The sequence below is a fragment of the Saccopteryx bilineata genome, chromosome 4 (genome assembly GCF_036850765.1).
Source record: "Saccopteryx bilineata isolate mSacBil1 chromosome 4, mSacBil1_pri_phased_curated, whole genome shotgun sequence".
NCBI lineage: Eukaryota > Metazoa > Chordata > Mammalia > Chiroptera > Emballonuridae > Saccopteryx > Saccopteryx bilineata.
Window position 1 is genome coordinate 153,078,411 of NC_089493.1, and position 21,391 is coordinate 153,099,801.

Sequence of the window (21,391 nt, forward strand, 5' to 3'; positions counted from 1 at the left end):
GAGAGACTGCACCAGGTAAGCCCTGAAACTGAAACTGTGACAGAAAGCTATTTCTACATAAAGTGAGGACAAGGTGATACTGATTGCCTCTTCATCTCCCTCAAAAAAATTGCTAAACCCAATAAAGGGGCAGGTTAGAAAAACAAACTGCTCCCTGACATAAGGTTGAAAGCATAAAAACTTGTCTACTTTGACACAGATTCTATTTTTTAAAAAGGAAGAAAAATAAAAAGCTTCTCATAGAGTTGGGATATTTAATTTACATTACCTTCATGATCCCAGAAACACTAACACAAGGAATTAAATTAAATACCCCTAAAGTATTTGTGAATAAAAATTATTTCTTGAGAGGCACCCTCTTCTCCAGGCCATTCAGGATGTTCACAAATTTAAAAATAAAATCTTAAAGCCTGACTAGGTGGTGGCACAGTGGATAGAGCATCAGACTGGGATGCGGAAGACCCAGGTTCGAGACCTCGAGGTCACCAGCTCGAGCGCAGGCTCATCTGGATTGAGCAAAAACCCACCAGCGTGAACCCAAGGTCGCTGGCTCCAGCAAGGGGTTACTCAGTCTGCTGAAGGCCCACGGTCAAGAAATATATGAGAAAGCAATCAATGAACAACTAAAGTGTTGCAACGCACAATGAAAAACTAATGACTGATGCTTCTCATCTCTCTCCGTTCCTGTCTGTCTGTCCCTATCCCTCTCTCTGACTCACTCTCTGTCTCTGTAAAAAATAAATAAAATAAATAAAATAAAATAAATAAAATCTTAGAAATAAAAGCTCAAATACAAAATTATATAACCTATGAGTTGCCATGGATGGATTCAGAAAAATCAACAAATGGGACTAGAATAGCAAGAACATGACTATTAAAATTATTAGTTCATGATTATTCAAAAATATACTTTAAATGATTTAGACCTAAAAGAAGATATTGAAAACATGAAGAAGACTCGATATATTACCAAAATATCCTAGCAGATAAAGAAATAAAAGTGGAATAAAAAGAAAAATTATTGAAACAAAAAATATTGATAAATTAAATAGATAAAATAGTATATTAAAAAAATAGAAAAAACAGTGTAGACTGATTTTTTTTAAAGCTAAAAAAGTTACCTAGAACACAAAACAGAAAGAGATGGATATGAAGAATAAATAAGAGACATGGAAATCAGAACAAGAAGGTGCAACATAGTTTTACTAGCATTTCCAGGAAAAATGGTTAATGATTGGAGTAAACACCACATTTGAAGAGATATTGTTAAGAGAATTCTCCAGAATAAATAAAAGACCTGGATCTTCAGAGATAAGAAGCCTGGCAAATACAAAGTAAGATTTTAAAAACTCAAGAGCTAGGCATTTTGGATGGATGGATGGATGGATGGATGGACGGTGGCAGGAAGACAAGTAACAAGGCTGGTGGAAGGGTGTTAAAGAAATGGATATCTATCATAGTGAGTCCACAGAAGGAATTTTGAAGAAGTTCAGACTGATAGTTGACTTTTCAAGAGAAACAATGGATGCCTTAGAAGCCAGGTGAACTAAATCAATGATGTGCTTAAACTTAAAATATTTTCACAAATGAGGATGAAATTAAAATATTTTCAGAAGAAGAAAAAACTTAAAGATTTATCATGAGCAAGAGTATTCCAAAATGGTGATAAAGTAGGCAGATGGTCCAACATCCACCTCCCAGGACCAAACTGGATGATAACTTATTTAAGAACAATCATGTTGAAAAACTAACTTTGGACTAAATGAAAAGGATTCTATAACAAAGGATCACAGAAAAAGGCACACCAAAGGGCAGAGACATGGAAAGGTCCACCCTGCTCCCAGGAGTGAGCAGTGGATGAGAGTCTGGAGGGACTCTCACTGCAGGGAGGGTCGCCCTGAGAGATGTGGGTGCTCAGCCCCAGGTCCGGAGCCCCAGTCTAGAGGCTAAGAGCCTAGAAGAGGCAACCACATAGCATTTGGCAGTAAAAAGAGTCGGGTTTCTGTCTGCGAGAAAAAGATGGAGCTCTTGCAGACGCAGGTTTCATCTTAAAGGATCCACTCAGAAAATCTTACTCACAGCTACTTACCCAGGGCTCCAGTGGAGTGGAAGCTGAGAGGACTAGAGTTGCATGAGGAAAGTATAAAGTTAGAGGCCCAGGGAGAGACACCATGGGAGACAGTCACCAGAGCTCTTGTGCTGAGTCATTCTCCAATACCGCAGTAGCCATCTTTCCTGGGTGAAGCAGTCCCCTCTGAGTGGCATCAGCCTGGAGGAAAGCAACTGCCCACACTTGGGAATCTCTCCTACCCCACGCCATGGAGACTGGGTTTTTCTGATAAGCCAGGAAGCAGGAGGTCCGTCAGTGACTCAGTTTTCTGGTGTTGAGGCCAGAGCTTTCCCCTGCATGCTCCAGAGTCTATGACTAGTGCTTCCGCTTTATGGGAGACTCAGTAGAAACTATCGAGACTGCAGGCAGACCACACCTCTGGGTCTCAGAAGCCACACCCACTGAACTCCTGAGGCCACACCCTTCTGAAGACTGTGAAAAAAGTCTGGACAGACTGACACCTGGGGTCTGGGGTGCAGCCACACCTACCACTCTTTCTAATCCCTGAATTGCTGCAGGCTCTAGACCAGGGGTCTCAAACTCGTGGCCCGCGGGCCGCATGCAGCCCGCTGAACAATTTTGTGTGGCCCGCAGACTAATCCACGAAGTTCAAAATATTTTGGATAAAATTAAGTAAGCCTAGGGACCTACTTGTATTTGCCGAACGGCTGTGATCTTGCTCTGCGGCCCACATGCTGAGTTGAGTTTGAGACCCCTGCTCTAGACTCTACCAGAGGATTATTCAGTGGCCAAGCCCAACAAGCAGCCAGCAGACAGAGGCTACAGGAGGTAGGACACAGGAAACCTTGGCCTTTTAAGCAGAACTTCCCTCAGGCTCACTGTGGGTAAAAGCTAGCCTAGGAAAGCAGTTTGGTATTTCCATATGCACCTTGGCCCAGCAGAGGCAGCAACAAACTCTGAATTGCTTGTAGCTGAAGGTTACTAACGGTCAGTCATGGGCAGTGTCTCCAATTTGTCAAAGCCAAGTTCCTGTCAGTGGCACATCCAGTGGCAAGCTGCAGAGAGCATCAGTTCAGGACCTAAAAACCCTTGCTAGAGTGGTATTCTGATCTAAGGAAAGGCTCCTCACACCTGGCCCAGCTGAAGCAAGTTCTACTCTCTGTAATCAACACCAGCAAAGCAGCTCATTTGCATTGGATAGAGTGGAATTTCACAGTCAGCTGTCTAGGATGCTGGATATCATGCCCAGCTGAGCTAGATTCCTCATTGGGAAGGGAGAGAGACTTGGAGCATGGACATTGAAAGTGTGAGTTTCTGTCAGCCTACTGTTGGATCTGGTTGAGGGGCTTAGCCACTTTCAGGAGGGAAACACAGTCAGTCCCAGGAAAGGACTGTCTCAGTCGTCCTCCCTGAGAATATAGTCTCACCAGCTGTAAGAACTTCTGTATATGGGACTGTCAGTCCCACTTTATCTGATCCTGCTGCTCACCTTGCTGGAAAGAAATAAAATTGGAGTATTCAGCAGTGATTGACAGAATAGGCTTTAGAGTAGGGGCCACTTTCCCCTTACTGAGCTCCTGGGTCCCATTAACATTGTAGTTCCAACCTTAGCTGCCCTAACCTACCAAGCCTGCAATGTGTAGAGTGGTTAGTAAGGTGAGGACAGTCTGAGCCAACACTACAATCTTTCTACAGAAGACTGTGGGAAGACCACGCAGCTGCAAGAGAAGGTGGAGCAGCTGAAAAGTGGAGGCAAATCTCACAAAGCTTGGGGCTTTTACAGAGCTGCTGTCATACCTAAGCAGAAGGAAGCTGATCCTTATACACAGGTTAGCCCCTCCTACACTATCCAGCCAATGAAAACACAGATACAAACAGTGAACAGAGCAGTAACTCCAGATGAGTAGCCCATAGCAGGTTACAAAAAAATGACTGATGCCAACCCAAGAAGACCTAAATCCAACAAAACCAATAATGGGTAGCAGAAATCACCAACCTTACACTCAGCTACCTATACAAGCAGTATGCACAGAGAAGGAGTCAAGCAGGCACCAGACACTGCAGAGAATAAATACACCCAACAGAACAGACACTACACAGTGTCTAATACACATGATCAAGAGAGCCAGCCAAACAGAAGAAATCATCACACCCACATAGAACCAAATGCACTCAATACTTACATACAAGAAGGTAAATACTACCCTTGTGAAACATTTCTAGAGAAAGAAACTCAGATGACCTGGAGGGCAGTACCACTGAGCCCATATTCCTTTTAAAGACACCACAACAAACTTCAAAGTCAGACAGAACTACCTAATACACAGACAAAATGGGCAGACAAAGAAATATGACCCAAATGAATCAACAAGAGAAATCCCCAGAAAAAGAACTAAATGAAATGTAAGTAACAAAACTACCAGTTGCAGAGTTTAAAATCATGATTCTTAGGATGCTCAAAAATCTTAGAGCAATAATGGTCATAATGAGAACCTAAATAAAGAAATAGTAAGCATCAAAAAGGACATAAAGTCATAAAAAAGAACCAGTCAGAAATAACAAATACAATCCCAGAAACGAACACTGCACTAGAAGGAATCAACAACAGGCTGGATAAAGCAGAGGATCAAATTGGCAATTTAGAGAGCAAAATTAACAAAAGCAGAGAAGTAGAGCAGCAAAAGAAAAAGAGGCTAAAATACACTGAGGAAACTCTAAAAGACCTTTGTGACAACATGAAGAGAAACAACATCCACATCATAGGGGTTCCTGAAGAAGAAGAGAAAGAATAAAGAATAGAGAACCTGTTTGAAGAAATCATAGCTGAAAATTTCCCTAAATTGGTGAAGAAAAAAGTCATATAACTTTAAGAAACACAGAGAGCTCTTAGAGAGGAACCCAAAGAGGCCTACACTAAGACACATCATAATTAAAATGACAAAGTTAAGTGACAAAAAATACCAAAAGTTGCAAGAGAAAAGCAATTAATTAACTACAGAGGAGCCACAATAAGGATGACATCTGACTTCTCAACAGAAACACTTAAATAGGCAAAAATATAGTCAAAGTGATGCAAAACAAGACCCTACAACCAAGACTACTTTATCCCCCAAGGCTATCATTTAAAATTGAAGGAGAAATAAAAGAAAAACTCAAGGAATTCATTATACCCATACTAGTACTGCAAGAAATGTTAAAAGGTCTGCTATATAATGAGCAAGGGAAGAAAGAAATTTAAAAAAAGAAGACTCTAGGTTTAAAGAATAAAATGGCAATAATAAGTATATACCAATAATAACCTTAGATGTAAATGGATTAAATGCTCTAATCAAAAGACATAAGGTAGCTATATGAATAAGAAAACAGGACCCGTGTATATTCTGTCTACAACAGACCCACCTCAAAACAAAAAATACAAATAGACTGAAAGAGGAAGGATGAAAAAAAGTATTTCATGCAAATGGAAATAAAAAGAAAGCTAGGGTAGCAATACTTATCTGACAAATGAGCCTTTAAAACAAACACTTTTGAAGGAAGAAAGGAAGTCAGTACATACTGATAAAAGGAGCAATCCAACAGGAGGATATAACCATTGTAAATACTTATGCACCTAATATAGGTGTACCTAAATATATAAAGAAGATTTTGATGGATATAAAGAGTGAGACTGACAGCAATAATATAATAATAGAGGATTTTAATACCCCACTAACATCAATGGATAGATCCTCAGACAGAAAATTAACAAAGAAACAGCAGCCTTAAAGGATACACTAGATTAGTGGTTCTCAAACTTTTTGAAGTTGGAGCGCATTTAAAATCCTACAAATAATTGTAGGCACATTATATAAAAATTTCTAAAAAATATGTTATAATAATTAAGTAAAAAATTAAAGAAAAAATATAAGGCCCATGTTTGCTTTTATGGTAATTAAACAAAATAAATATAACAAAATTAAATTTATTCTGACATTAAAAAACATATTTATGTTACTTTTTTTTTTAATAAATTTTTATTAATGGTAATGGGATGACATTAATAAATCAGGGTACATATATTCAAAGAAAACATGTCTAGGTTATTTTGTCAATAAATTATGTTGCATACCCCTCGCCCAAAGTCAGATTGTCCTCCGCCACCCTCTATCTAGTTCTCTGTGCCCCTCCCCCTCCCCCTAACTCTCTCCCTCCCTCCCTCCCATGTCCTCCCTCCTCCCACACCTGGTAACCACCTCACTCTTGTCCATGTCTCTTAGTCTCATTTTTATGTTCCACCAATGTATGGAATCATGTAGTTCTTGTTTTTTTCTGATTTGCTTATTTCACTCCTTATAATGTTATCAAGATCCCACCATTTTGCTGTAAATGATCTGATGTCATCATTTCTTATGGCTGAGTAGTATTCCATAGTGTATATGTGCCACATCTTTATCCAGTCTTCTATTGAAGGGCTTTTTGGTTGTTTCCATGTCTTGGCCACTGTGAACAGTGCTGCAATGAACATGGGGCTATATGTGTCTTTACGTATCAATGTTTCTGAGGTTTTGGGGTATATACCCAGTAGAGGGATTGCTGGGTCATAAGGTAGTTCTATTTGCAGTTTTTGAGGAACCACCATACTTTCCTCCATAATGGTTGTACTACTTTACATTCCCACCAACAGTGAATGAGGGTTCCTTTTTCTCCACAGCCTCTCCAACATTTGCTATTACCCGTCTTGTTGATAATAGCTAATCTAACAGGAGTGAAGTGGTATCTCATTGTAGTTTTGATTTGCATTTCTCTAATAACTAATGAAGATGAGCATCTTTTCATATATCTGTTGGCCATTTGTATCTCTTCCTGGGAGAAGTGTCTGTTCATGTCTTCTTCCCATTTTTTTATTGGATTGTTTGTTTGTTTGTTGTTGAGTTTTATGAGTTCGTTGTAAATTTTGGATATTAGGCCCTTATCTGAGCTGTTGTTTGAAAATATCATTTCCCATTTAGTTGGATGTCTGTTTATTTTGTTGTCACTTTCTGTTGCTGAGCAAAAACTTCTTAGCCTGATGTAGTCCCATTCATTTATCTTTGCCTTCACTTCTCTTGCCATTGGAGTCAAGTTCATAAAATGTTCTTTAAAACCCAGGTCCATGATTTTAGTACCTATGTCTTCTTCTATGTACTTTATTGTTTCAGGTCATATATTTAGGTCTTTGATCCATTTTGAATTAATTTTAGTACACGGGGACAGGCTGTAGTCGAGTTTCATTCTTTTGCATGTGGCTTTCCAGTTTTCCAAACACCATTTGTTGAAGAGGCTTTCTTTTCTCCATTGTGTGTTGTTGGCCCCTTTATCAAAGATTATTTGACCATATATATGTGGTTTTATTTCTGGGCTTTCTATTCTGTTCCATTGGTCTGAGTGTCTATTTTTTTGCCAATACCATGCTGTTTTGATTATCGTGGCCCTATAATATAGTTTAAAGTCAGGTATTGTAATGCCCCCAGCTTCATTCTTTTTCCTTAGGATTGTTTTGGCTATTCGGGGTTTTTTATAGTTCCATATAAATCTGATGATTTTTTGTTCCATTTCTTTAAAAAATCTCATAGAGATTTTGATGGGAATTGCATTAAATTTGTATATTGCTTTGGGTAATATGGCCATTTTGATTATATTTATTCTTCCTATCCAAGAACAAGGAATATTTTTCAATCTCATTGTATATTTTTCGATTTCCCTTAACAATGCTTTGTAATTTTCATTATATAGGTCCTTTACATTCTTTGTTATGTTTATTCCAAGGTATTTTTTTTTTTTTTTTTGTTGCAATCGTGAAGGGGATTATTTTTTGGGGTTCGTTTTCTAATATTTCATTGTTGGCATATAGAAAGGCTATGGACTTTTGTATGTTAATTTTGTATCCTGCGACCTTACTGTATTGGTTTATTGTTTCTAATAATCTTTTGGTGGAGTCCTTCAGGTTTTAGATGTGTAGGATCATATCATCAGCAAAAAGTGATACCTTTACTTCTTCTTTTCTGATATGGATGCCTTTTATTTCTTTGTCTTGTCTGATTGCTCTGGCCAGAACTTCTAGCACCACGTTAAATAAGAGTGGAGAGAGTGGACAACCCTGTCCTGTTCCTGATTTAAGGTAGAAAGTCCTCAGTTTTATGCCATTTAATAGAATGTTGGCTGATGGTTTATAATATATGGCCTTTATCATGTTGAGATATTTTCCTTCTATACCCATTTTGTTGAGAGTCTTAAACATAAAATTGTGTTGTATTTTAACAAAAGCCTTTTCTGCATCTATTGATAAGATCATGTGGTTTTTGTTCTTTGTTTTGTTGATATGGTGTATTACGTTAACCGTTTTGCATATGTTGAACCATCCTTGAGATTCTGGGATGAATCCCACTTGATCATGATGTATTATTTTTTTAATATGTTGTTGTATTCGGTTTGCCAGTATTTTGTTTAGTATTTTAGCATCTGTATTCATTAGAGATATTGGTCTGTAGTTTTCTTTCTTTGTGCCATCCTTGCCAGGTTTTGGTATGAGGGTTATGTTGGTCTCATAAAATGTGTTTGGAAGTATTGCTTCTTCTTCAATTTTTTGGAAGACTTTGAGTAGAATAGGAACCAAGTCTTCTTTGAATGTTTGATAGAATTCACTAGTATAACCGTCTGGGCCTGGACTTTTATTTTTGGGGAGATTTTTAATAGTTTTTTCTATTTCCTCCCTGCTGATTGGTCTGTTTAAGCTTTCTGCTTCTTCATGACTCAGTCTAGGAAGGTTGTATTGTTCTAGGAATTTATCCATTTCTTCTAGATTGTTGTATTTGGTGGCATATAATTTTTCATAATATTCTACAATAATTCTTTGTATATCTATGATGTCTGTGGTGATCTCTTCTCTTTCATTTTGGATTTTATTTATTTGAGTCCTGTGTCTTTTTTCCTTGGTGAGTCTTGCCAAGGGTTTGTCAATTTTGTTGATCTTTTCAAAGAACCAGCTCCTTGTTTTATTGATTTTTCTATAGTTTTTCTGTTCTCTATTTCATTTATTTCTGCTCTGATTTTTATTATCTCCTTTCTTCGGCTGGTTTTGGGTCTTCTTTGTTCTTCTTTTTCTAGTTCCTTAAGGTTTGAAGTTAAGTGGTTTACTTCGGCTCTCTCTTGTTTGTTCATATAGGCCTGAAGTGATATGAACTTTCCTCTTATTACTGCTTTTGCTGCATCCCAGAGATTCTGATATGTCGTATTTTCATTTTCATTTGTCTGTATATATCTTTTGATTTCTGCGCTTATTTCTTTTTTGACCCATTCATTTTTTAGAAGTATGTTGTTTAGTTTCCACATTTTTGTGGGTTTTTCCCCCTCTTTTTTGCAGTTGAATTCTAGTTTCAAGGCTTTATGATCAGAAAATATGCTTGGTACAATTTCAATTTTTCTAAATTTGCTGATATTGTCTTTGTGGCCCAACATATGGTCAATTCTTGAGAATGTTCCATGTACACTAGAGAAAAATGTATACTCTGTCGCTTTGGGATGACGTGTCCTGTAGATGTCTATCATATCCAGGTGTTCTAGTATTTCGTTTAAGGCCACTATATCTTTATTGATTCTCTGTTTGGATGACGGATCTAGAGCCGTCAGCGGTGTATTGAGGTCTCCAAGTATGATTGTATTTTTGTTAGTTTTTGTTTTAAGGTCAATAAGTAGCTGTCTTATATATTTTGGTGCTCCTTAGTTTGGTGCATATATATTAAGGATTGTTATATCTTCTTGATTCAACTTCCCCTTAATCATTATGAAATGACCATTTTTGTCTCTGAGTACTTTTTCTGTCTTGTAGTCAGCATTATTAGATATGAGTATTGCTACACCTGCTTTTTTTTGGGTGTTGTTTGCTTGGAGTATTGTTTTCCAGCCTTTCACTTTGAATTTGTTTTTATCCTTGTTGCTTAGATGTGTTTCTTGTAGGCAGCATATAGTTGGATTTTCTTTTTTAATCCATTCTGCTACTCTGTGTCTTTTTATTGGTAAGTTTAATCCATTTACATTTAGTGTAATTATTGACACTTGTGGGTTCCCTACTGCCATTTTATAAATTGCTTTCTGTTAGTTTTGTATCTAGTTTGATTCTTCTCTTTTGTTTTTCTATCATTTGTTTTTGTTTGTTTGTATTCCATACTTCTTTCCTCTGTTGCTACCTTTTTTAAGTCAAGTGTTTTTGTGGTGGTTTTTTTAAGGGTGGTTACCATTAAGTAATGAAAAGGGTACCTACCATATTCATTGTAGTACCCTATCTTATAAGTATTTTTGCACTTCATCGTCCTTTGCTACTGTTAATCTCCATCCTCTCCCCCCTTTTTTTCCTTTGTTGTCACAGTTTAAGTTTGGTTTTATTGTGTTCTTGGTGGAGCTGTTACTTGTGGTGTTGTTTTCTTTTGTTCTTTGAATCTGGTTGGAAAACCCCCCTTAGTAGTTCCTGGAGTGGGGGCTTTCTGTTGATAAATTCTCTCATCTTTTCTGTATTTGTGAATGTTTTTATATCTCCTTCATACTTGAAGGATAGTTTTGATGGGTATAGTATTCTTGGCTGAAAGTTCCTCTCTTTCAGGGCTTTAAATATTGGGGTCCACTCTCTTCTAACTTGTAGAGTTTCTGCTGAGAAATCTGATGATAATCTAATAGGCCTTCCTTTGTATGTTGTACTCTTCTTTTCCCTGGCTGCCTTGAGAATTTTTTCTTTGTCATTGGTTTGTGTCATCTTTATTATGATGTGCCTTGGAGTGGGTTTGTTGGGGTTAAGAAAACTTGGTGTTCTGTTTGCTTCTTGAATTTGAGGCTTTAGTTCCTTCCACAGGTTTGGGAAGTTCTCGTCTATTATTTGTTTGAGTATATTCTCCATTCCTTTTTCTTTCTCTTCTCCCTCTGATATACCTATTATTCTTATGTTATTCTTTCTGATGGAGTCAGATAATTCCTGTAGGGCTTTCTCGTTTTTTATTATTTTTGAGTCTCTTTCTTCTTCTCTCTGTTGTGCCTCAAGTTGTTTGTCTTCTATTTCACTAATCCTATCTTCAATCTGGGCTGTTCTATTAGCTAAGCTTGTTACCTCGTTTTTCAGCTCGTGAATTGAGTTTTTCATTTCTGTTTGATTTGTTTTTATAGTTTCAATTTCCTTGGTAATATATTCTTTGTGTTCTTTGAGTTGTTTTCTGAGCTTACTAAATTGCCTTTCTGTGTTTTCTTGTATCTCTCTGAGTATTTTTAAGATTTCTATTTTAAATTCTCTGTCATTTAGCTCCAAGGCTTCCAATATGTTAAGTCTTTTCTCCATAGATTTTTCCACATCTATTTGTGTTACCTCTCTTTCTTTTGTATCCATAATATTCGATTTTCTCTTTTTTATTGGCATCTGAGGGTGGTCTTGTTGATAGCACTAATTAGAATTAATAAAGAGTAAAAAGTAAAAAAAAAAAAAAAAAAAAAAGAAAAAAAATTTTAAAAAAAGGTAAAACACCCCACCAAAAAAACAGTAATAATTTATTATTTCCCCCTTTTTTTCTTTCTTCTCTTTCCCTCCTCTCCCCTCCTCAGGGAAATATCGTGCCTATAATGGAGGGCCTGATTTGGGGTGAAGAGTTCAAGGGGAAAAAAAAGGGAGTAGGGACCTAGTAAATACAAAAAAAAAAAAAAAAAAAAGAAGAAAATCTTAGACAAGCATAAGATGATTTGCTTATAAGTGATGGTCAACTAAGAGATATAATGAGAGGGATAAGAGGGAACCAGGAAAAAGGACCAAAAAAGAATAATAAAGAAGAGAAAAATAAAAATAATAAGTAAAAGTCTGTTGTATTAAGTGGAGCGAAGACTAAATACAATGGAGACCTTGGGATGGGAGGACCTAAATGCCACAAAAATAAACAAACAAGAAAAAAATAAAAACAAAAGCAAATAAGAAAAATAAAGCCAAAAAAAAGCCTTGAGTCCCAAATTAACTAATTTGTTCGTGATTGAGGATTAAATGGGAGGAAAGTAAAATGAGAGAAGAAAAAATGAATAGAAAGGAAAAAATAAAAAGAGAAAAACAAAGGAAGAAATAAAAAAGGAAAAGAAAAAAAATAAAGCAAAACAAACAAACAAAAAAAAACAAAAGAGGAGAGAGTGAGAGTTAAGTGTTTTGGAGTATAACCTTAAAGGAGGGTGAGGATGAAGAAGAGAAATAAAATGTAACACTCATGGGTAGTGTAGTTCAAGAAAAGGGAAGCATAAGATGGGCAGAGAATAGAAGGACTGAGGTGGAGGAAATAAAGGCAATAAGATAGAAGAAACAAACAACAAAAAAAAATTAGTGGAACAAGTTGTAGTCTGTGGATTTTTCTTGATTTTGAGAGGTTAACTTATTCTTTTCTTTTCTCTCCCTCTTCCTGGTCAGTGACTCTGTACCCCAGGCTCTGCCCCTGTGTCACACTTAGGTAGGGATTTGCAGTTGATGGGATTCTATGGCAATGTCCTATAATTGGCTTTAGTCTTGCTGGTAGTCAAGGCTTGTTGGCGTTTGCAGGGTCCAAGGATGAGAAATTTTGCTTTCCTGGATTCTCTCTCCTAGTCCCCCCTTTCTGAATTAGCAGCCTGATGATCCAGCTATAAGGCTGCAACTACTTCTGCCTGGGGAGTAAGCGGCTCAAAGAGCTGGGAAATCCCCACTCTATCCCCACTCAGTGCAAGGATTTGGGAAAGGCTGTGGTAGTAAGGGCCTCCAGTGTAATCAGGCGGGGGTGGGAGTCAATTGTTGTCAAGGTGACTGTTCAGCACCTATCATTCAGTTGGACCCCTCAACCCAGGCTTTCCACACTTTGTAGCCTGTTTTTGCTGGGAAGAAGAGGCACTAGTCTCTGCTTGCGACTAGTGTAGTATAGATCTTATTATCTGCCAAGTCCTTCTTGTTAGCATTTATCCCTAAATATGGAGGCTCTATCAATCAGAAGTTGCCCCCGCCCCTTTAGCGAGAGGCACTAAAAAATATCACGCCTCTTGTCTTGGGTCGCTGAACTGAGAGAGATCTTATCAATTAGAACCGAGCGTGCGCAGATTTTATGGGTTAAGCTAATTTCAGTGATTGGGTCGCAGCTGTGCTCTCGAAGGTATTTTAGGCTGCCTGCCTGCGCCCGTCCCACAACGCTTGATTGTTAGCTTGAATGGCTGGGTGAGGTGCCCCGCCCACGGAGAGAATCTCCCAAGTAGGGAAGACCACCTTGGTGCCTCTCCCGCTCGCCCTGCCACTGGCGGCTGGATCGCACCAGGCGCAGGATAATGGGGAACCCTGGGTGTGCGGGCCAGTAGGGCGCTCTGGGCGCGTGGAATGCCCAGGGCACGCGCGCGAATGGGGTGCTCCAGGCACTGGTGGCTGGCGACTCTCACTCGCAGTGCGCGGGCCGCTGGGAACGTTAGTGGTGCTCGCTCTGCAACCGTACCGGTCGCGTGCCCGCGGCTCGCGGCGGCGGCTCGCGGCTGCCGAGTGTGGGCTGACTCACCACAGGCGCACAACCTCGCGGCTTGAATGAATGTCCCTGTGGTAGCTTCCTCCACACCCTCGTCTCTCAGATTCAAGTGATAACAGTCCTTTCGCTATCAGTTTGTGGAACTCCGGAGTGCTCCGAGGATAAATTTTTCTGTTTCTAGTTGATAAATTTGTTGTGATTTAGGGGAGAGCTGTCGGACGCGCTGCTCACGGTGCCATTTCTGTGAAGTCACTCTCTTATGTTACTTTTTTAGTTATGCTTTTTAGAATTGTAAAAAAGAGGAGTTAAAAAATAAAAAAAAAGACTAAAAAGTTATTTTATATAAGATTTAGTAAATTCTGTGATGTCAGAGAAATGGTACTGAGAGGAGCGCTACTGATAACTCTTCCCAAAATTTCAACAAATTCTTCAACCAGTGACGGAAAAATCTATCCTTGGAGTGTCTTGAAGTCCCACACACTGAACACAAAGGTATAATTGAGCAAAAAATTGACTAAATATATTGTATATAATCAACCCTGTAGGAAATAAGACAGAGAACGGAACACTCTGCCTTCCTCACTAACCTGAGCAAAGGCTGCTTTCACTTGGAACTGAGAGACAGTGGGGGCTAAGGGTGTGGAGGGAGTCAGGCTGCGGAACAGACATCCAAGCCAAGGAAAGAGTGTGCCTGCAGCAACTCAGCCGGACCCTGGCAAAGATGGGCAAGCAGCAGCCAACATTAGCCCCGATATTCTGGTCAGCGAGTGCATATAGTGTGCAAGTGGTTCCTCCTAGTGCCCTGGGAGTGGGCGTCCGAGTTCCCGGACAGAAGGGCAGGGTCAGAGGCCTTTGCATGGGCTGTGACCAGAGTCTCGGTGTGGTCCCTGCACCCTGAACAGTGGGCGCATGGGCAGTGCGTGAAAGTGAACTTCCCTACACCCGAACTTCTGTGGGTGGGTGGGGCACCTCACCCAGTCATTCAAGCTAACATCCCGAGGAAGAAAAAATACAAAAGCATTAGGGGGAGGGGCATGCAAGCAGCTTGCAGTCTGTCTCTGGAGCAGATCTGCGGATCCAATCGCTGAAATTAGCTTAACCCACAGTCTGCTCACCTCCCACTGACCTATGTGGCTCTAACTGACAAGATCTCTCTCAGTTCAGCAGTCTAAGACAAGAGGCATGTTATTTTTTAGTGCCTCTTGCTATGCACGTAGGGCCTACCTGATTAAGCTGGTGGCTCTGATTGGCAAAGCGTTCATACTCAGGGTTATACATTAAAAAGAGGGACTTGGCAGCTTTTAAGACCTCCTGTTTTGCAGGCAGTGACTAGGGCATCTTCTTCCCAGCCAAAACAGGTTACAAAGTGCAAAAAACCTGGGAGAGTGGTCCCACAGAGTGCTGAGACATATTGGACACACCTGGAGGCTCATAGAAAGGCACTTTGAGAGCAATTGACTCCCAGCCCCACCTGATTTTGCTGGCAGCTCTGACTGTCAGAGCCTTATCCAGAGCCCTGTGCTGAGTGGGGATACAGTGGGGATTTGCCAGCTCTTTGAGAGCCTCTAACTCTCCAGGCAGAGGCAGCAGCAACCTCATAGCTACATCATCAGGCTGCTAATTCAGGAAGGAGAGACTAGGAGAGAGGCTCTGGGAAACAGACTCTCTCATTGTCAGAGCTTGCAAATGCTAACAAGGCTCAACTACCAATGAGACTGAAGCCTATAGACATTGCCATAGAGACTTATCAATTGCAAATCTCTACCTAAGTGTGCCACAGGGATAGAGCCTGGGGTACAAAGTCACTGACCAGGAAGAGGGAGAGGGGAAAAAAAAGAAATAAGATAATCTCTCAAAATCAAGAAAAATCCACAGACTTTATAACTTTTTCTACTTTTTTTTTGTTTCTTTCATCTTCATGTCTTTATTACTTTTTTTCTTCTACCTTGGTCCTTTTATTCTCTGCCCACCTTATTTTTTCCTCTTCTTGAACTACACTACCCATAAGTATTACATTTCACATTTACTTTCTTTTCTTCTTCCTTTTTCTCTATGAGAGTTACTATCCAATACCATTAACTACCACTCTCTTTCTTTCTTTTATTTTTTCCTTTTTATTCTATTTATTTTTTCATTTAAATTTTTCCCCTATTAGTTTATTATTTTCTCCTTTAGTTTTCCTCACATTCAATCCTCAATCACAAACAAATTATTTGGCCCTGGCCAGTTGGCTCAGTGGTAGAGCATCGGTCTGGCATGCAGGAGTCCTGGGTTCGATTCCTGGCCATGGCACACAGGAGAAGCACCCATCTGCTTCTCTACCCCTCCCACTCTCCTTCCTCTCTGTCTCTCTCTTCCCCTCCTGCAGCCGAGGATCCATTGCAGAAAAGATGGCCTGGGCGCTGAGGATGGCTCTGTGACCTCTGCCTCAGGCACTAGAATGGCTCTGGATGCAACAGAGTGACACCCCAGAGGGGCAGAGCATCGCCCCCTGGTGGGCATGCAGGGTGGATCCCGGTCGGGTGCATGCGGGAGTCTGTCTGACTGCCTCCCCATTTCTAGCTTCGGAAAAAGAAAAAAAAACCAAATTATTTTATTTGGGACTCAAATTTTTTCTTTGTGGCATTTTGGGTGCTTTTTACTTCACTTTTTAATTCACTGGAATTCCACCCAATCCCGGCTCTCCATTCTATCTAGTTCTTGTTCCACTTAATATCAATACAATAGTATTTTTTTCTTTTCCCTATTTCTCTCTTATCCTACTCATTATATCTCTTAGTCGACCATCACTTACAAGCAAATCATTTTATTCTTGACCCAAATTTCTTCCTTTTTTGCATTTTGTGGGTCCCTACATCCTTTTTGCCCCTTTATCACTTCTACCCAAATGAGGCCCTCTGTTACAGGTAGTTTTTGTTTCATTTAGCATACTATAATTCAGAGTTTATCACAATATTTTCTCAGGAGAAGGGGAGAGGAGAACAAAAGAAATAATAAATATTTTTTTATTCTTTTCTTTTTTTACTTTTTATTCTTTATTAATTCTCATTAGTGCTATCAACAAAACCACCATCAGATGCCATTAAGAAAAAGAAAATCGAATATCATGGATACAAAACACAGAGATGTAGCACAGATTGATGAGGAAAAATCTATGGAAAAAAGATTTAATATATTGGAAGCCTTGAGCTAAATGACAGAGCATTTAAAATACAAATCCTAAAAATACTCAGAGATATACAAGAAAACACAGAAAGGCAATTTAGAGAGCTCGGAAAACAACTCAACGAACACAAAGAACATATTACCAAGGAAATTGAAACTATAAAAACAAACAGAGATGAAAAACTCAATTCATGAACTGAAAAATGAGGTAACAAGCTTAGCTAATAGAACAGGCCAGATGGAAGGTAGGATTAGTGACATAGAAGACAAGTAATTTGAGGCAAAACAGAAAGAAGAAGAGAGAGAGACTCAAGAACTAAAAAAAATGACAATGCCCTACAGAAATTGTCTGACTCCATCAAAAAGACTAACATAAGAATAATGGGTATATCAGAAGGAGAAGAGAGAGAAAATGGAATGGAGAACATATACAAGCAAATAATAGACAAGAACTTCCAAAGCCTGTGGAAAGAACTAAAGCCTAAAATTCAAGAACAAATACAACACTGAGTTTTTGTAACCGCAACAAACCTACTCAAGGCATATCATAATGAAATTGACACAAACCAATGACAAAGAAAAAATTCTCAAGGCAGCCAGGAAAAAGAAGAATACAACATATAAAGTAAGACCTATTAGATTATCGTTGGATTTCTTAGCAGAAACTCTACAAGCTAAAAGAGAGTGGACCGCAATATTTAAAGTCCTGAAAGAGAGGAACTTTCAGCGAAGAATACTATACCCATCAAAACTATCCTTCAAATATGAAGGAGAAATAAAAAAATTCACAGATACAGAAAAGATGAGGGAACTTATCATCAGAAAACACCCACTCCAGGAAATACTAAAGGGGGTTTTCCAACCAGATACAAAGAACAAAACAAAACAAAACCACAAGTAAAAGCTGCATCAAGAACACAATAAAACCAAATTTAAAATGTGACAAAAGCAAAAAGGGGGGGAATGAAGATTAATAGTAGCAAAGAACGATGGAGTGCAGATGCACTGATAAGATAGTATACTACAATGAACATGGTAAGAACCCTTTTCATTACTTAATGGTAACCACCCTTGAAAAAACCACCACAGAAGTACATGACTTAAAAAAGGTAGCAACAGAGGAAAGAAGTATGGAATACAAACAAACAAAAGATAAAAACAAAAGAGAAGAATCAAACAAGATACAAAACTAACAGAAAGCAATTTATAAAATAGCAATAGGGAACCCCCAAGTGTCAATAATTACACTAAATGTAAATGGACTAAACTCACCAATAAAAAGACACAGAGTAGCAAAAGGGATTAAAAAAGAAAACCCAATTGTATGCTGCCTACAAGAAACACATCTAAGCAACAAGGATAAAAACAAATTCAAAGTGAAAGGCTGGAAAACAATACTCCAAGCAAATAACATCCAAAAAAAAAGCAGGCATAGCAATACTCATATCTAATAATGCTGACTACAAGACAGCAAAAGTAATCAGAGACAAAAATGGTCATTTCATAATGATTAAGGGGACACTGAGTCAAGAAGACATAATAATTCTTAATATATATGCACAAAACCAAGGAGCACCAAAATATATAAGACAACTACTTATTGACCTAAAAACAAAAACTGACAAAAACACAATCATACTCGGAGACTTCAATACACCAATGACGGCTCTAGATCAATCATCCAAACAGAGAATCAATAATAATATTGGCCTTAAACAAAACACTAGAGCATCTGGATATGATAGACATGTACCAGATATTCCATCCCAAAGCGACAGAGTATACATTCTGCTCTAGTGTACATGGAACATTATCAAGAATAGACCATACGTTGGGCCACAAAAATAACATCAGCAAATTCAGAAAAATTGAAATTGTGCCAAGCATATTTTCTAATTATGAAGCCTTGAAACTAAAATTCAATTGCAAAAAAAGAGGAAAAAAAAAACCCCACAAAAATGTGGAAACTAAACAACATACTTTTAAAAAATGAATGGGTCAAAAAAAAAAATAAGCACAAAAATCAAAAGATATATACAGACAAATGAAAATGACAATATGCTTATTAGAATCTCTGGGATGCAGCAAAAGCAGTAGTAAGAGGGGAAGTTCATATCACTTCAGGCCTATATGAACAAACAAGAGAGAGCCCAAGTAAACTATTTAACTTCACACCTTAAGGAACTAGGAATAGAAGAACAAAGACAATTCAAAACCAGCTGAAGAAAGGAGATAATAAAAATCAGAGCAGAAATAAATGAAATATAGAACAGAAAAATTATAGAAAAAATTAGTAAAACAAGGAGCTGGTTCTATGAAAAGATCAACAAAATTGACAAACCCTTGGCAAGACTCACCAAGGAAAAAAGAGAAAGGACTCATATGAACAAAATCCAAAATGAAAGAGGAGAAATCACCACAGACATCATAGATATACAAAAAATTATTGTAGAATACTACAAAAAAACTATATGCCACAAAATTCAACAATCTAGAAGAAATGAATAAATTCCTAGAACAATACAACCTACCTAGACTGAGTCATGAAAAAGCAGAAAGCTTAAACAGACCAATTAGCAGGGATGAAATAGAAAAAAACTATTAAAAACCTCCCCCAAAATAAAATTCCAGGCCTAGACGGTTATACTAGTGAATTCTTTCAAACATTCAAAGAAGACTTGGTTCCTATTCTACTCAAAGTCTTCCAAAAAATTGAAGAAAGAATAATACTTCCAAACACATTTTATGAGGCCAACATAACCCTCATACCAAAACCTGGCAAAGATGGCACAAAAAAAGAAAACTAAAGGCCAATATCTCTAATAAATACAGATGCTAAAATACTAAACAAAATACTAGCAAATCGAATACAACAACATATTAAAAAAATAATACATCATGATCAAGTGGGATGCATCCCAGAATCTCAAGGATGGTTCAACATATGTAAAACAGTTAATGTAATACACCATATCAACAAAACAAAGTACAAAAACCACATGATCTTATCAATAGATGCAGAAAAGGCATTTGATAAAACACAACACAACTTTATGTTTAAGACACTCAACAAAATGGGTATAGAAGGAAAATATCTCAACATGATAAAGGCCATATATTACAAACCATCAGCTAACATCATATTAAATGGCATAAAACTGAGGACTTTCTACCTTAAATCAGGAACAAGACAGGGTTGTCCACTCTCTTCACTGTTATTTAACGTGGTGCTAGAAGTTCTAGCCAGAGCAATCAAGACAAGATAAAGAAATAAAAGGCATCCATATTGGAAAAGAAGAGGTAAAGGTTTCACTTTTTGCAGATGATATGATCCTGTACATTGAAAACCCCAAAGACTCCACAAAAAGATTACTAGAAACATCAAACCAATATAGTAAGGTCACAGGATACAAAATTAATATACAAATGTCCATAGCCTTTCTATATGTCAACAATGAAACATTAAAAAACAAACTCGGTGACGTCACGGAAATGGCGCCGTGAGAAGCGCGTCCGACAGCTCTCCCCTAAATCACAACAAATTTATCAACTAGAAACAGAAAAATTTATCCTCGGAGCATTCCGGAGTTCCACACAAACTGAAAGCAAAAGGACTGTTATCACTTGAATCTGAGAGACGAGGGTGTGGAGGAAGCTACCGCAGCGACGCTCATTCAAGCCGCCAGGGAGTGCGCCTGCGGTGAGTCAGCCCATATACTTGGGAACCGCAAGCCGCCGCGAACCCCCCCCCCCCCGGAGCTGCCGCGAACCCCCGCGAACCACCACCGCGAGCAGCCGCCACGAGCCGCCGCGCCCGGTCCGGTTGAGCACCGCTGACGTTCCCAGCGGCCCAAACACTGCGAGTGGGGGTCGCCGGCCACCGGTGCCCGGAGGGCCCCATTCGCCCGCGCGCGTGCCTTGGGCATTCCACGCGCCCAGGGCGCCCTGCTGGCCCGCACACCCAGGGGGCTCCATCATCCTGCGCCTGGTGCGGTCCAGCCGCCAGCGGCGGGGCGAGCGGGAGAGGCTTGGGAGATTCTCTCCGTGGGCGGGGCACCTCACCCAGCCATTCAAGCTAACAATCAAGCGTTGGGGGAGGGGCGCGCGCAGGCAGCCTAAAATACCTTCGGAAACACAGCTGCGACCCAATCACTGAAATTAGCTTAACCCATAAAATCTGCGCACCCTCGGTTCTAATTGATAAGATCTCTCTCAGTTCAGCAATCCAAGACAAGAGGCGTGATATTTTTTAGTGCCTCTCGCTAAAGGGGCGGGGGCAACTTCTGATTGATAGAGCCTCCATATTCAGGGATAAAGCTAACAAGAAGGACTTGGCAGATAATAAGGTCTATACTACACTAGTCGTAAGCAGAGACTAGTGCCTCTTCTTCCCTGCAAAAACAGGCTACAAAGTATGGAAAGCCTGGGTTGAGAGGTCCAACTAAATGATAGGCGCTGAACAGTCACCTTGACAACAATTGACTCCCACCCCCGCCTGATTACACTGGAGGCCCTGACTGTCAGAGCCTCTCCCAAATCCTTGCACTGAGTGGGGATAGAGTGGGGATTTCCCAGCTCTTTGAGCCTCTTACTCCCCAGGCAGAAGCAGTTGCAGCCTTATAGCTGGATCACCAGGCTGCTAATTCAGAAAGGGGAT

At 39.3% G+C, this 21,391-nt stretch overlaps 1 protein-coding gene across 1 annotated transcript in view; it reads right to left on the reverse strand.

Moving 5' to 3' along the window:
- ADAMTS19 (ADAM metallopeptidase with thrombospondin type 1 motif 19) overlaps window positions 1-21,391 on the reverse strand; it is a 500,178-nt gene that overhangs the window by 282,901 nt on the left and 195,886 nt on the right. The window lies entirely within an intron of this gene.